Source organism: Moschus berezovskii, chromosome 23 (assembly GCF_049115385.1).
Source record: "Moschus berezovskii isolate FMDL1 chromosome 23, NW_MosBer_1.0, whole genome shotgun sequence".
In the NCBI taxonomy this organism is placed as follows: Eukaryota; Metazoa; Chordata; class Mammalia; order Artiodactyla; family Moschidae; genus Moschus; species Moschus berezovskii.
The window spans coordinates 56,844,103-56,858,955 of NC_142482.1; the positions used below are offsets into that span (position 1 = coordinate 56,844,103).

The 14,853-nt window shown below is 43.1% G+C and overlaps 1 long non-coding RNA gene across 4 annotated transcripts in view; it reads left to right on the forward strand.

Annotated features, from left to right (window-relative positions):
• The window catches only part of LOC129543119 (uncharacterized), a 55,738-nt gene that overhangs the window by 5,059 nt on the left and 35,826 nt on the right, over nt 1–14,853 (forward strand). For all 4 annotated transcript variants that reach the window (XR_008683239.2, XR_008683242.2, XR_008683243.2 and 1 more), the window contains exon 2: nt 3,286–3,477. This is a non-coding gene — a long non-coding RNA (uncharacterized LOC129543119). The remainder of the gene's footprint in view (nt 1–3,285; nt 3,478–14,853) is intronic.

Genomic DNA, 14,853 nt, shown 5'->3' on the forward strand with positions numbered 1-14,853 from the left:
AAAAGAAAAAAGCCATTTTACAGAGTTCTTTCAATTATCTGTGGTTCCAAAGAGTGGAACCGTATCATCTCTCTGTTCAGTGGGGATGAAGGGAAGTGTAGGGGCTCAGCTCTGCCTGAAATGCACAGGATTCACCCACGGCTTCTTGCTGGCTGCAGGCTGGCCTGAGCTTGGGACCCCACTCTTGGTAAAGATAGTAAGGACTGGCGTTCCTTGATTGACTTTCATGCTTCTAGGTTAAATCTCTTTAGAAAGATCTCTCAACATGATCAATTAGAATAGAAATGTCCTTTCCTATTTTTGGAAAATATCTGTATCAGCATCTAAAATAACCCCAATTGAGTTTTTGAGACGGCGTATAGTAGAACTTTGGGCTTCCCATGTGATATTAGTAATAAAGAATACACCTGCCAAGGCAGGAGACACAAGAGGTACAGGTTCGATCCCTGGGCCGGGAAGATCCTCTGGAGAAGGATACTGCAACCAACTCCAGTATTCTTGTCTGGAGAATCCCATAGACAGAGGAACTTGGGGGGCTACAGTCCATGGGGTCACAAAGAGGCAGACAAGACTGAAGTGACAGCATGGCATGACAGAGTAGAACTTTGGTGCCGATCCAGAGACAAATACCTGTGGCTGTCATCATACGGTTAAAAAAAAAAAAAGGTAAATAAAACAGAAAAAAAAACCCAAGATAAACTTATTTTTCTGTTTCCTGCAAAGTAGAGGCAGTCAGACTTCTTTAGCAGGCCTGCCTGCGCAAATGCAAATGTGGAGGCAACTTTTCATAATGTATAAAGGCAAAGTCGGCCAGGCATTGATCATGAAATGAACTTGCAAATGACTGTGTGTGCTGGTATAAATCAGTGCCACCCGGCAAAACAGAGGAGCCACATCAGGGCTGGGTTGCTGCTTTTCTTGAATTCTTTCTTAATATATCTGTTTTTTTAAAAAAATGATTCTGACTGTCAGCTGGGATTATTAGACTGCATAATGATATTTTTTATGTCCAAACATATGAATAAAATTACTTTCTCGCCATGTATATTATGGTTATACATGCTTTCTGAAAGTGAATTAACATAGAAATAAATCTGTGATGTCAAGAATATACATTAACCTGTTTTGGGCCTCATAAATATGTAAAGATAGCACCTAGCTCTTTGCCTCTCTCTGGTGGTAAAATATCTTATGCTGAATCTAGAACTGGGCAGTTTGTGTATCAGCATATTCAATTATATTTACTCAATACAGTTTAACAATGATTTTAAAAATATGTGAGTGGTGTTGTACCTGGTGGCCTCAGGAATGTAATAAAAGGCTTTCGTGCATTTTTTCTTAAAAAAAATTTTGTTTTTAAAATATTTTTTAGATGTTTATTTTTTGTATTATTTGGGTTGGATCTTAGCTGCTGCTTGTGGGTCGGATCTCCTGGTCCCAGAATATGTGGGGTCTTAGTTCCCTGACCAGGGATTGAACCCACATCCCTTACATTGGAAGGTGGACTCGTAACCACAGGACCACCCTAATGCAGTCTTATCTTTATTAATCTCATAATCTTGCCTCGGATTGATTTATCATTAGTGCCTGGGCTACTGCATCAGAGTCTGTGTGTGCGCGCACGCGCGTGAAGTCCCTTCAGTCATGTCTGACTCTGAGACCCTACGGACTGTAGTGTGTATGTGTGTGCGCGCGCGCATGTGTGTGCGTGTTGGCGGGCGGGTTCTTTACCACTAGCGCCACCGGGGAAGCCTGCCTCTGTCTTTCTCTTTGCAAATCGTTCCTAACACCTCTTTCTAGAGACGCCCGTCTCAGTCTTGGCCCTCTTCCCAATGGCGCACAGACCCCCTGCCTCCCCGCGGGGGTCCAGTGCTCTGGCCACACTCATGGGCATGGCAGCCCGCCCAGGCCCCGCTCACGGGACTCCTCTGCCTGCAGCGGCTCTCCGCTCTCCAGCATCGGCTCTCCGCTCTCCAGCATCCTCCTAGCTCCTCAAGAAGTCTGCTCAGGCTCCCCGTGTGCTGTGAACAAGACTTTCCCTGCTGTCTGCTCTCCTGGGGGCTCGACCTCCTGTGTCCTCCTCCTCTTGCAGGATGACCTCTCGCAGAGCTCTTAGCCGGCTCCAGTAATATCTTTTGCGGCCTTGCCAGCGTCTTTGGCTGGAGAGCTCTCGCTGGGCAGGGTTTTTGTCTTACCCATCCTTGCCCGGCCTGCGCATGGCCCGTCTGGTGGGCGTCAACCAAATGCGTGCCAAATGCCTAGTCCCTTCATCACCTGAACAGTGGTTGTCAAGCACCAGTAGATCTACCAAGCGTTTTCTGCCACCCTTACGGCTGCAAGCATCCCTGTGGACCAAGTACCTCCAGAGTGCTTCCCCCTCCGTCACCGGTGACTCTTGTCTCTGCCTCTTCCCGCCTCCTTTGTCTCTGTCTGCTCACTGCTCCTTTACGCAGACTCCGAGAGTACAAGTAGCAAGAAGCAAACCACTTCTTTTCTGGCTTAGACATCCAAGACGGCTTCCATTACCCTCAGAATAAAATAATGCCTTACCTTGGCTTGCAAGGGTTAGGGTCTTGCCTGGTCTGCCTCCCCATCCTCCGGGACTGGCAAGACAGGAAGAGGGCCTTTGCCCAAACCGACCCTGCTGGCACCTTGAGCTCCAACTTCCAGCCTCCAGAACTATGAGAGAGTAAATGTCTGCAGTTTAAGCCCCCAGTTGGTGTTTCGTTATAGACGAAGGCGAGCTGTCCAGTACTTCTGCCAGTCCTGGTTGCTCCGGTGATTTTGGTGTCTGACGTTGATTTGGGATCTTCCCTTCCAGCTTCAAGCTTGCATACATTCTCTAGCCTCTTTTCTTTTTCCTGCTTACACACCCTCCAACATATACAACTCCCTTGGCACACACAGCATTCAAGGAAAGTTCTGAGCTCCTGCCCAATCTAAACCCTACGGTGTCTTTAAGTGGGTCCTTTAAATAACTTTTGAAAGGAGGAATTCACCAAAACCTCAAGTTGGAGAAAGGGTCTCTAGGTCTATTTTTGGACTGATCTTCCCATCTTTCAAATGCTGCAATCTGCCAAGGAAGCATAATGTAATGACCTGGATGCATTAGTAGCAAGAATATTGTCACATTCCCCAGCTCTGTGTACACAAATGGTGCGTTAACCTGACTGTGAGTGATGCTAGGCACTATGTAAATAAATTCCCATTTACAGTAGCTTGTTTTTCCTTTTCACTCCAGTTTTTGAAATTCGTTCAGTAACTTGTTTTTTTTTTTTTTTTAAGTGTATTTAAATACCTTGAGTGAACTCCAGGAGTTGGTGATGGACAGGGAGGCCTGGTGTGCTGTGATTCATGGAGTCGCAAAGAGTCAGACACGACTGAGCGACTGAACTGAACTAAACTGAAGACTCTCTCAAGCCATTAAAAATGAAGTGAAGTTCAAGGCCCACTTTATCTGGTGGCCACTGCACTCAGGTAGCTTTTCTACTCTTAATGCCATCCAGCAAAATAACCACAGAATCAGCAAAACTGCTAATAACACGTTCTTCCAACTTAATACAGCATAATGGACCCTCTAAGAGCCAATCCCTTTGGGAAAGGCAGTGATGTAAATGGTCCCCCTCTGATTTCATGAGCAGTCCTGTGGAATCTGGGGAGGCTTAAAGGTGATTCTTGGAGCAAACATTATTGAAAGGCTCTGGTGTTTTAAACAGTTGGAGCAGGTTAAAGAAAGAAGGCCACCCCCTCGCCACCCCTGCCACCGCAAACCTTCTCCAAACCAAAACCAACCCAGGCCACGGGCAGGCACAGTCAACCAAGCTTTTCTGTTTTCCAGGGTCAGAGAACACCTGTCCACGCCAGGGACCTGGCATCATTTTCTTGCGGGCAGGGCCACCAGGTGCCCAGATGTCTTTAATGAGAAGTTTGTCTGACAGGTTTTGCCTCGTCATGATTCTCGTCCTGTCCTGAATTCCTTTGGTAAACATTTGCTGAAGGCCCTCCACATGCCAGGGCTTCCCGGGTGGCATTAAAGAATCTGCCTGCCAGCGCAAGAGATGTAAGAGACACGGGTTTGATCCCTGGGTCCTGCTGATTCCCCTGGAGGAGGGCGTGGTAACCCACTCCAGTATTCTTGCCCAGAGAATCCCATGGACAGAGGAGCCTGGCGGGCCACGGTCCACGGGATCGCAAAGACTTGGACACACCTGAGCGACAGAGCATACACTCCACCTGCCAGGCACCGTGCCGCTCTGCAAACCTCTCAAAGGAGGCTCTGCAAACCTCCCTGAGACACTGCTTTTGCAGTAAGAGAGACAAAGGTGCAGAGAGGATGAGAAGCTGGTGTGCCCAGTGTTCAACCACTTTTGATGGTTTTAAAGAAACTGAAGAATTTTCAGTCTTCAATTCATTAAATATTTGCTGAAGGTCTGACAGCCGAGGATGTGTGCTGCTCAATGCCTACACTATCTGAGAACACTGGTTGCTTTTGGGGAGAAGGACTGGTTTTGCTTTTCTATAGCACCTATCACTCTCAGAAACTGTCTCATGTATTTTTTTTTGCTGACTTGTTTATTGTCTGTTTATCCCACTATCATGCAGATGCTCCCTAACAGCTGTATCTCCAGTAACTAAAATAGTGCTTGGCATATTTTAGATTCTTAATAGTTTCTGCTTTTCCTTTTAAGTGAAAATGAGCTTAGCATTCAGAGATGGGAGTGAGACTTACTTTTACCCATTTGCCATTTTTTTTATGGCTCGGATATTTAACTTTTTACTATGAAAAATTCAAATACACGCACATGTAAATAAGTGCCCATATATTCATCATCCCAGACTAATGATGACCTAACGGCCAATTTGTTTCACATATGTCTCCCCTCCCATCCTTCTCCTCCAGGTTATTTTGAAATAAATCCTAGACATCAATATAATTTTAAACATTTCAACATGTAACTATAACACAGTCCATACCTGAATAAATAAACAATAATTTGTTAATATAAAATATCCAGGGTTCACATCTCCCTGATCAGTGTCATTATTCCTTTTCGTTACAGGTTGTTTGAATTTTATTTAACAGTGTGCATGTCTTTTTATACAATCAATTATAGTTGCTAGTTGTTCACAGTCTTGTAGAGGATATGGCTTCACCTCTCTGTTCATCCTTCCAAACATCCTTCCTTCCTTCCATCCATCCTTTCATCCATCCCACTGAGTAAAGACATAAAAGTCTTTGTGACTCCATGGACTGTAGCCCACCAGACTCCTCTGTCCACGGAATATCCCAGGCAAGAATACAGGAGTGAATTGCCATTTCCCTCTCCAAAGTAAATACATGTTAAGTGACTATTATGTGCCAAACACTGTTGCAGATGCCCAGGATGCATTTGTGAACAAAAAGAAAAACAAAATTCCTTCCCTTCTAAAGCTTTTACTCTAGCTGAGGGAGGCCAGTTTTAGGGATTTTTCCTGGTGGTCCAGTGGCTCAGACTCCACGCTCCCAATGCAGGGGCCCCAGGTTTGATCCCTGGTCCAGGAACTAGATCTCATATATAGTAACCAAGAGTTCAAATGCTGAAACAAAAGAAAGATCCTGCACGTCAGGTTGAAGATCTTGTATGTCGCAATAGAATAAAAGAAAACCCCAAACACCTGTACATAAAAAGTTGATCACAATACAATGTGACATGAATTATAATAGAAGGGAAAGTGTCTTCATAAAACTGACATAATAGATTCAAAGTATGTAGGCCTTTATTGTGGCATTTAAAATTTGCAACATTTCATATTCTGATAAAACTCTGTAGACAGAGAATATTGATTCTTTCTATAAAGAGTTCAGTTCAGTTCAGTCGCTCAGTCGTGTCCGACTCTCCGCGACCCCATGAATCACAGCACGCCAGGCCTCCCTGTCCATCACCAACTCCCGGAGTACACTCAAACTCATGTCCACAGAGTCGGTGATGCCATCCAGCCATCTCATTCTCGGTCGTCCCCTTCTCCTCCCGCCCCCAACCTTTCCCAGCATCAGAGTCTTTTCCAGTGAGTCAACTCGTCGCATGAGGTGGCCAAAGTATTGCAGTTTCAGCTTTAGCATCAGTCCCTCCAATGAACATCCAGGATTGATCTCCTTTAGAATGGACTGGTTGGATATCCTTGCAGTATCAGGGACTCTCAAGAGTCTTCTCCAACACCACAGTTCAAAAGCATCGATTCTTCGGCGATCAGCTTTCTTCACAGTCCAACTCTCACATCCATACATGACCACGGGAAAAACCATTGCCTTGACTAGACGGACCTTGGTTGGCAAAGTAATGTCTCTGCTTTTTAATATACTATCAAGGTTGGTCATAACTTTCCTTCCAAGCAGTAAGCGTCTTTTAATTTCATGGCTCTAATCAGCATCTGCAGTGATTTTGGAGCCCCAAAAAATAAAGTCTGACACTGTTTCCACTGTTTTTCCATCTATTTCCCATGAAGTGATGGGACCAGATGCCATGATCTTTGTTTTCTGAATGTTGAGCTTCAAGCCAACCTTTTCACTCTCCTCTTTCGCTTTCATCAAGAGGCTTTTGAGTTCCTCTTCACTTTCTGCCATAAGGGTAGTGTCATCTGCATATCTGAGGTTATTGATATTTCTCCCAGCAATCTTGATTCCAGCTTGTGCTTCTTCCAGCCCAGCGTTCCTCATGATGTACTCTGCATATAAGTTAAAAACTGTTGCTTCCTGACCTGCATACAGGTTTCTCAAGAGGCAGGTCAGGTGGTCTGTGATTCCCATCTCTTTCAGAATGTTCCACAGTTTATTGTGATCGACACAGTCAAAGGCTTTGGCATAGTCAATGAAGCAAAAATAGATGTTTTTCTGAAACTCTCTTGCTTTCTCCATGATCCAGCGGATGTTGGCAATTTGATCTCTGGTGCCTCTGCCTTTTCTAAAACCTGCTTGAACATCTGGGAGTTCATGGTTCACATACTGCTGAAGCCTGGCTTGGAGAATTTTGAGCATGACTTTACTAGCGTGTGAGATGAGTGCAATTGTGCGGTAGTTTGAGCATTCTTTGGGATTGGAATGAAGACTGACCTCTTCCAGTCCTGTGGCCACTGCTGAGTTTTCCAAATCTGCTGGCATATTGAGTGCAGCACTTTCACAGCATCATCTTCCAAGACTTGAAATAGCTCAACTGGAATTCCATCACCTCCACTAGCTTTGTTAGTAGTGATGCTTTCTAAGGCCCACTTGACTTCACATTCCAAGATGTCTGGCTTTAGGTCAGTGATCACGTTATCGTGACTATAAAGAGTTAAGTAAACTAAAACCACATTTTAATAAAAACTTCTTTGCAACTGTGTTGACTGGGCTGTGTTATTATATATCAAGTCATGATAACCAGGGGCCAGAACATTATTTGCTAGGGTTTGGAAGATCAGACTTGGTTGTTTATGTTACAGAGCTGGGACCAGTCTGACACCAGGTTCTGGCATATGGTCTGCAAACAGCAGACTGGAGTCTATGTGAACCAGGCCAATGGGTATAAACTAATGGTCCTCTAGCAGATCTCCTTAGAGAGAACCTTTTGTTAGAACATGGACAACATCAGTGAAGGCGCTATCCCTAGATCAGAAAGTATCAGTTTAGGAAAAGCAGAGTTATTGGTAGGCTCTAGTAAACCCTAAAGTATTTTTGATTAGTACTGAACCCCACATTGAAATGCAGCATTTTAACTCCTGAACGGAAATGCCAGTAGATTTAAAAGCAATGTTAAAACAGAAAAGGGCCAAGACTCACTGGCTCCTCAAGACAGTAGCTCACCTTGAGCTTTTTGGTTACAATTGAAATCTGCTTGAAAGAGGATGGGAGGAACTCTTGACGAGATACTATAAAGACTGCGAAGTAGCAGTTCTGCTTTTGATACGAGTCCCTCAGAACTTCTGCCTCTGAATGCTGTTCTTTCCTACACAGCAGTCACTTTGTGACGTGGAGGATGCACCCTCTTTCTTTCAAAGGTTAAGTAGCTCAAAGCGTTTCTGAAACACGTCCCTTATGCTTGCTTCCAAAGACAGTTAACAGTTATGTAAGAAAACAATCCACTTTCTTTGTTTGTTTATTGTTAAATGTTTACTTATTTATTTGGCTGCGCCAAGTCTTAATTGTGGCATGTGGGATCTTAGTTCCACGATCAGGGATGGAACCCGGGCCCCCTGCACTGGGAGCTCAGAGTCTCAGCCACTGGACCACCAGGGAAGTCTCTACACTTCTTGTTGAATAATGAACCAATTTCATATTTTATCCATGACTGGATTGCTAGTGCTCTGAGGGCAGGAATCATGGCTTACACTGTTTTGCTTTTCTACAACATTGAGCACAGAAGTGAGCATGTGACATTACGGGATAGTAGAGGGCTGAGTGCTTGACTTGGAGTAAAGAGACCAGAATTCCAGACTTCTGTTCTATCTCTGTGCCGCAGAGCCACCTTAGGACACTTGATGGGCTTCTGGCGTGACTTTGGGTCTTAACTTTCTGTGGAGCCTGTTAGTTTCCTAGTGCTGCCAGAACAAACTCCCACAGACTAGGGGACTTAAAACAGCAGACATGTATTCTGTCATACATGAGGCCAGAAGTCTGACACCTAGAGGGCAGGCCACACTCCATCTCAAGGTTCTAGGGGAGATTTCTTCCATGCCTTCTTCAGCTTCTGGTGGCTTTGCTATTCCTTAGTTTCCAGTCTCTGCCTCTGTCTTCACATAGTCTTTTTCTCTGCATCTCAATTCTCCTCTCTTTCCTCGCCTAAAGACACCCAGTTACTTGATTTAGGACCCACCCTAAATCCAGGATGTTCTAATATTGAGATCCTTAACTCTTGAGAGTCCCTTGGACTACAGGGAGATCCAGCCAGTCAATCCTAAAGGAAATCAACCATGAATATTCCTTGGAAGGACTGATGCTGAACATGAAGCTCCAATACTTTGGCCACCTGATGTGAAGAGCTGACTCATTAAAAAAGACACTGATGCTGGGAAAGATTTTCAGGACGATTTGATTTCATCTTGAAAATTAATTTGCTATTCTTAGATGTCAGTAAGTCAATTTTCCAAATGTTTTATGTTTAAATTGTCTTAAAGTTAGCTACTCTCAAGAAAACCTAAGCTTTTAAAAGAATGCTTAGGTGAGAATGAGGTTTGAAATAGTGAAAAAAGTTGACATAACATTATTTCTTGTGTCTTGTTTGGAAAAGAATGCTTGGCAGCCTTTGAGATCAAATGGAATAGTCATTTAACTGTGTATCAGTTTCATCTAAGTCTACATCATTTTTATTTGTGATAGGACCAAGCCTCCTTCTGTACTTGGGGAAGAGGTTTGTGCCACTTTCCCCACATATGGAAACCATATTTTCTGAACCCTAAAACTGGAACGTATATATGCCCTGAAGATGTTTGGCACAAAACGTCTGATGTTGGGTCAGAATATTAAAAACCAAGAGTACAATGGGAAATAACTTACATATTTTTCTTAAAGCACAGTTTTCTTAAATTGACCTGATAATCCAAGTTTTCTAAGGATGACTTTCCTCCTCTAAAAATAAATTAACTCAGATTCTCCTGACCGTTCCATTGGATTAACAGGGTGACTTTTACATGAACATCATTCTATTGTGTAACGTGATCAGGGTAAAGTGCAACAATTGTTGAGTGGTGTAATGAATATAGGAATGCATGTAGATTCTTTTCTCTTGGATAGTTATTGTGAAAGTGCAGCTCTGCTGCAGAAAGTTCACCACGTTGGTACAATAGGGCCTGTGGGCAGATGCTCAGGTAGTCTTCCACAAGAGAGATAATTAAGAGACAATGGTATAGAATCGCGTGTTGCAGCTCGCACGAGTGCTCCCAAGTGTTGACCTTGCAGCTTCAAGCAACTTAGAGAATGGCTTGGTTTTCAAAATTACAATTCCTCCCAGGTTCTAGAGGGAGGCACAGATGAGATTCTTCAGACTTTACTCCATCTCAGAAATGGTAAAATGCCTCGTTTGGGGAAAGTTGCCCTCTCCTTGGAGAGGATACTAGGCTTTCAGGGGCTTCAAAAATGCAGGACGTAAAGAAGACTCGGAAAATCTGCCAGAAGGAAGCAGTTTTCTATTTCGCACAAATCTTTGCAATAACAGGAAGGTGGAGCGTGAGTGGGAGAGAAACGAAAAGGGAAAACCACCGACTGGAAGCATAGTTCGAAAAGGTTCGCATAGACATGGTTGCCTCTTTCCGTGTGGTCCTCGTGGTCACATGCTTCTCAATTTCATATAACCTTTTAATCAAAATGCTAAGAAGGGGAGCAGTGTGGGTTTGTCAACATTAGAAGTACAGACGGACATTGGAGATATTACAGGTCTGGGTCCAGGCCATCCTAACTCAGCGAGTATTGCAATGAAATGAACCCCATGAATTTTTGGTTTTCCAGTGCATCTAAAAGTTATGTTTGCTCTACGGTAAGTGCACAGCAGCATTATGTCTAAAAAAAAGCAATGCACTTAACACTAACTGAAACATACTTTGGTGCTAAAAAATGCTAATTATCCCCTGAGCCTTCATTGAGTCATAATCTTTTTGCAATAGTAACATCGAAGATCACTGATCACAGATCATCATAACAAACAGAACAATAATAAAAATTTAAATATTGCTAGAATTACTGAAATATGATGTAGAGACAGGGAATGAGCAAATTCTGATGGAAAAATGGTGCTGATAGAGACCTGGTGGAGAGTTGCCACAAACCTTCGGTTTCGTAAAAAATGCAATATCTGAGAAGCGGAGTAAAGTGAAGCACAATGAAACAATGGTGGTGCTAGTGGTAAAGAATCTGCCTGCCAATGCAGGAGACATGGGTTTGATCCTTGGGTCGGGAAGATCCTCTAGAGTAGGAAACGGCAACCTGCTCTAGTATTCTGGCCTGGAAAATTCCACGGACAGTGGAGCCTGGCGGGCTGCAGTCCATGGTGTTGTGGAGAATTGGACACATTGAGCCAACACACACAAGCCTGTATCCTGCTGTCGAAATCAGACAAGAAGAACCCTATTCAAGAAACTTATGGCGATATGGCACCCATGGGAATCTGCTTGGTTGTACAAATTGGGGTGAGATTGAATAGTATTGAAAGAGACCCAAATCTCAATGAACAGAATAAGGTCCTATAAAAAAAAATAATAATCCAGAGAACCAGTACTTTCTGCCCAGGAATATCATCAGCCCCCTTTAGCACTGCATTGAATGCAGTCTACGTGTTCGCATGTGTGTCTTAGCAATAACTAAACCAGCCTTTCTTTGTGTGAAGATTATTTGGGGATCAGTTAAATGGAAATAAATGATGTCTCATGTGTAGAACCCCCTATGTGTGCTGCCTTTTCAAAATATTGATTTCCTTTTATTCCATTCAAAAAGGAGACCCACGAGGCGCAGAGAGAGGAGGGCGCTGTCTCCGTGTGAATACTAATGGGGAAATCAAGGGGACAGAGGCACTTCAAGTTTCATCTTCCCGTTTCCTAGAGGCGCAGACTCTGCAAGTTGTCACCCTGGTGTATTCAGTACCTTTTGAAGCACTAGACTCCTCCAGAGAGAATGTCAGCCCCAGCCCTGGGCAGTTTTGACAAACAGAGTATATATTGATACATGATAAAGTATGCTAGAAATCACCCCAGCGCTAAGGGCTACTATAGTTTTAATATCATCATTTGAATTAACAAGCATTCTGTGGAGAAATAATGAGCTTTCATTATTCAGAACATCATCCTTACCCGGGGAACTCAGAAACCATTAGCTCTTGAGAACTTAATGAAAAGATGATAAAGAATGTTTTAGATAAAAGTTTGAACGAGCACACTTGATAACTGAGGTAAAATATTAATGTTTGCCCGGGTGATGTATTGGGGTGGCTGAGCTGGGCTCGGTGAAGCCACGGTGCCAAGTGTGCGATGAGCCTGGGGGGCCGCTGGACCAGCCCAAGGCTTGGCGCTGGAGCTATGACTCCCAGCATCACCACGCTGACAGCGTGGCCAGGTTTCTTTTAGACTTACGGACAAGAGGGGAGTCTGGTGGTTAGGAAAAAGAAGGAATATTGGTAAAGTCTGATCAACAGGTATTGATGGACAGATTCAGAACTGGTTTCTCAAGTAATATTTTTTATTGGAGGAAAATTGCTTTATGATGTTGTGTTTGTTTCTGCTGTACAACATAGTGAATCAGCTATATGCATACATATAACCCCTCCCTCTTAAACCTCCCCCTACGCCCCTCATCCTACCCACCTAGGTCGTCACAGAGCACCACGCTGAACCCCTCGTGCTATACAGCAACTTCCCACTAGCCATCTATTTTTTTTTTATTTTTTAGGTCTCTAATGTTTTAAATATAGACAAAATACTTGAGTTTACGTGGTCAATATTTTGTTTCTCATGTCTTAGTCTGATTAAAAGACTAGGAAATTTTAGGTTAGCCTTTCAGTTCTGCATTTTAAACATAAATCTGCATTGGGAAGGGGAAGAAAAAGGAAGTGAAGAACAAGCCAAAAAGGGATTATATCTTTAACACTTGGACATCAATGTGAATGGTCTCTGAACTGGTAGATGGAACTTGATCAATGTCGACATAAGAATAAAGCTTACAGTTGAGCTCTTGGAAAATGCAGAAGGTGGAAGACAAAAAAGCGCCATTCACTTGTTTCACTGTACAAAGATCACCCCTGGTAATATTTTTAGCCTTTTTTTTTTTTGCAGGGTTTAGATTATTTACATGGCAACGACCATGTAGCATATGCAGAATTATGTATGTTGTCATTTTTAGAGAATGTTTCTGGTTATAAAAATAATACAGAATTATCTAAAACTGGAAGGTACTGGAGATTATTAAAACTTTTGTCCATGAAGATCACCCCGGAGAGCTTATTAAAAGCACTGTCTCCTGGACCCCACCTCAGAACTACTGAATAAAATATCCAGCGAAGAGACAGTCTCGGGGGTAGAACTGTCCAGGTTAGACTCTTTTGGTCTCATCACTTAGCAGTACGTTGCCTTGAGCGTATTTTTTCACCTCTTGAAGCTGCAGTTCTCTCGTTGATAAATTAAGGCTAAAAAGAGTACATACCTTAAGGCTGTTATAAGGATTAAATGGCATAATGCCCATAAAACACATAGAATATTGGTTGGCACATAGCGTGAATTCAAATGCCAGCAATTAATATTATTATTAATAGTATTACTATTGTAACCCTTCTTCTCAGCTACAAGCAGTTCTAATGGACCATTAGAATCACGATGTGTCCTTAGTCTTCTTTATCTTGTATTTAAGAGTACAGTTAGGATAGTATTGGTGTGGATAGACTGATTTGCACTCAGTATCCTTTCCAAACTTATTCTAGTGTGTATTCTTGTACATTTCTCTCATGTATCTAAGATTCTGAATATAATTTAGGTTCCACAAAGTAGCTGAATTAGATGCACTCATCTAAGATTCTGAGGGCTTCCCAGGTGGCTCAGTGGTAAAGAGCCTGCTTGCCAATGCAGGAGATGTGGGTTTGATCCCTTGGATGGGAAGATCCTCTGGAAAAGGGCATGGCAACCCACTTTGGTATTCTTGCCTGGAGAGTCCCATGGACAGAGGAGCATGGTGGGCTATAGTCCATGGGGTCACAAAAAGTTGGATGTGACTGAGTACACACACACACACATATGGGAGTGAGGTAGATGCTGTATTTCTGTGGCTTAATTTTCCTAGTAAGTGGGGATGAGTGGGAAACTGGTTTTTCTGCTACAGCATCAGCAGGCGTCTTTTAACAAATATTTATTTGGCTGCCTCGGGTCTCAGCTGCAGCACGTGGGATCTTGGTTGCATTACGAGGGCTCTTTCATTGCACTGTGCAGGCTTAGTTGCTCCGTGGCAGGTGGGATCTTCATTCCTGGACCAAGGATTGAACCCACATCCCCTGCATTGCAAGGAGGATTCTTAACCACTGGACTACCAGGAAAGTCCTATAGGAGTCTTAATAGCTGTTGAAATACAGAGCTGGGGGTGGGTGGAAAGCGGGCCCCTTTGCTAGTGGATATCATAACAAGCATCTTGGCTGATATGGTGCTGGTGAACTTCAGGAGATGGTTCCTTCCTCCTTTGGGACCAGCCTTACTAGTCACCGAAGAGGCCCCTGTGGGTGGCTGAGTTTTGTGACTTTGGAAATCATTCCTGAAACCTAATCCAGAGGCTGTTTCCTCAGGCTTTCCAGCAGCCCAGGAACCCACTTAAAGCTTATAGTAAACTGGCTTCTGCTAAACCAGCCAGACTGGATTTTGTTCTTTGCAAAGGAAACCTGACAATACATTGAATATACTGTTTCAAAATCATAATTTAGTAAAAGCATTCTCGAGTCTTAGAAGGAAGAAGGTAATAGGAATTTGTGTCACATGAAATACATGATAGGCTAGTTTATTGGTCTTTACTAAGCATAAAACCATACTTAAGCTTCTCAATAGACGTTTTATTTTTTTCTCATTATAAGTTTTAAAGATGCAGGAAAAAAAAATCAATGTTCAAGAAACTTGGCAATGAAAATGGCCTTTGTGTTGGTGTTGGTGGTTCTGCTTTTGTGCAAGGCAAAAAAAGCACTTTTGTATCAGCCATGTGAAAAGTTTGGTCATTGTTAGTAAATGCTGGCACAGGACAGCATTATTTCTTGTTATAAGTGATTATCAAAGAAGTCAAGAATTTAGAGCATGTGGCTTAGAAAGCATTTCTGATGTTGGGAACCTAACAGCTTCAGAAGTAGCAAAGGGAATAGTTGGGTGAAAAACTGCAGAGAAAAGCTCTGTTCTTTG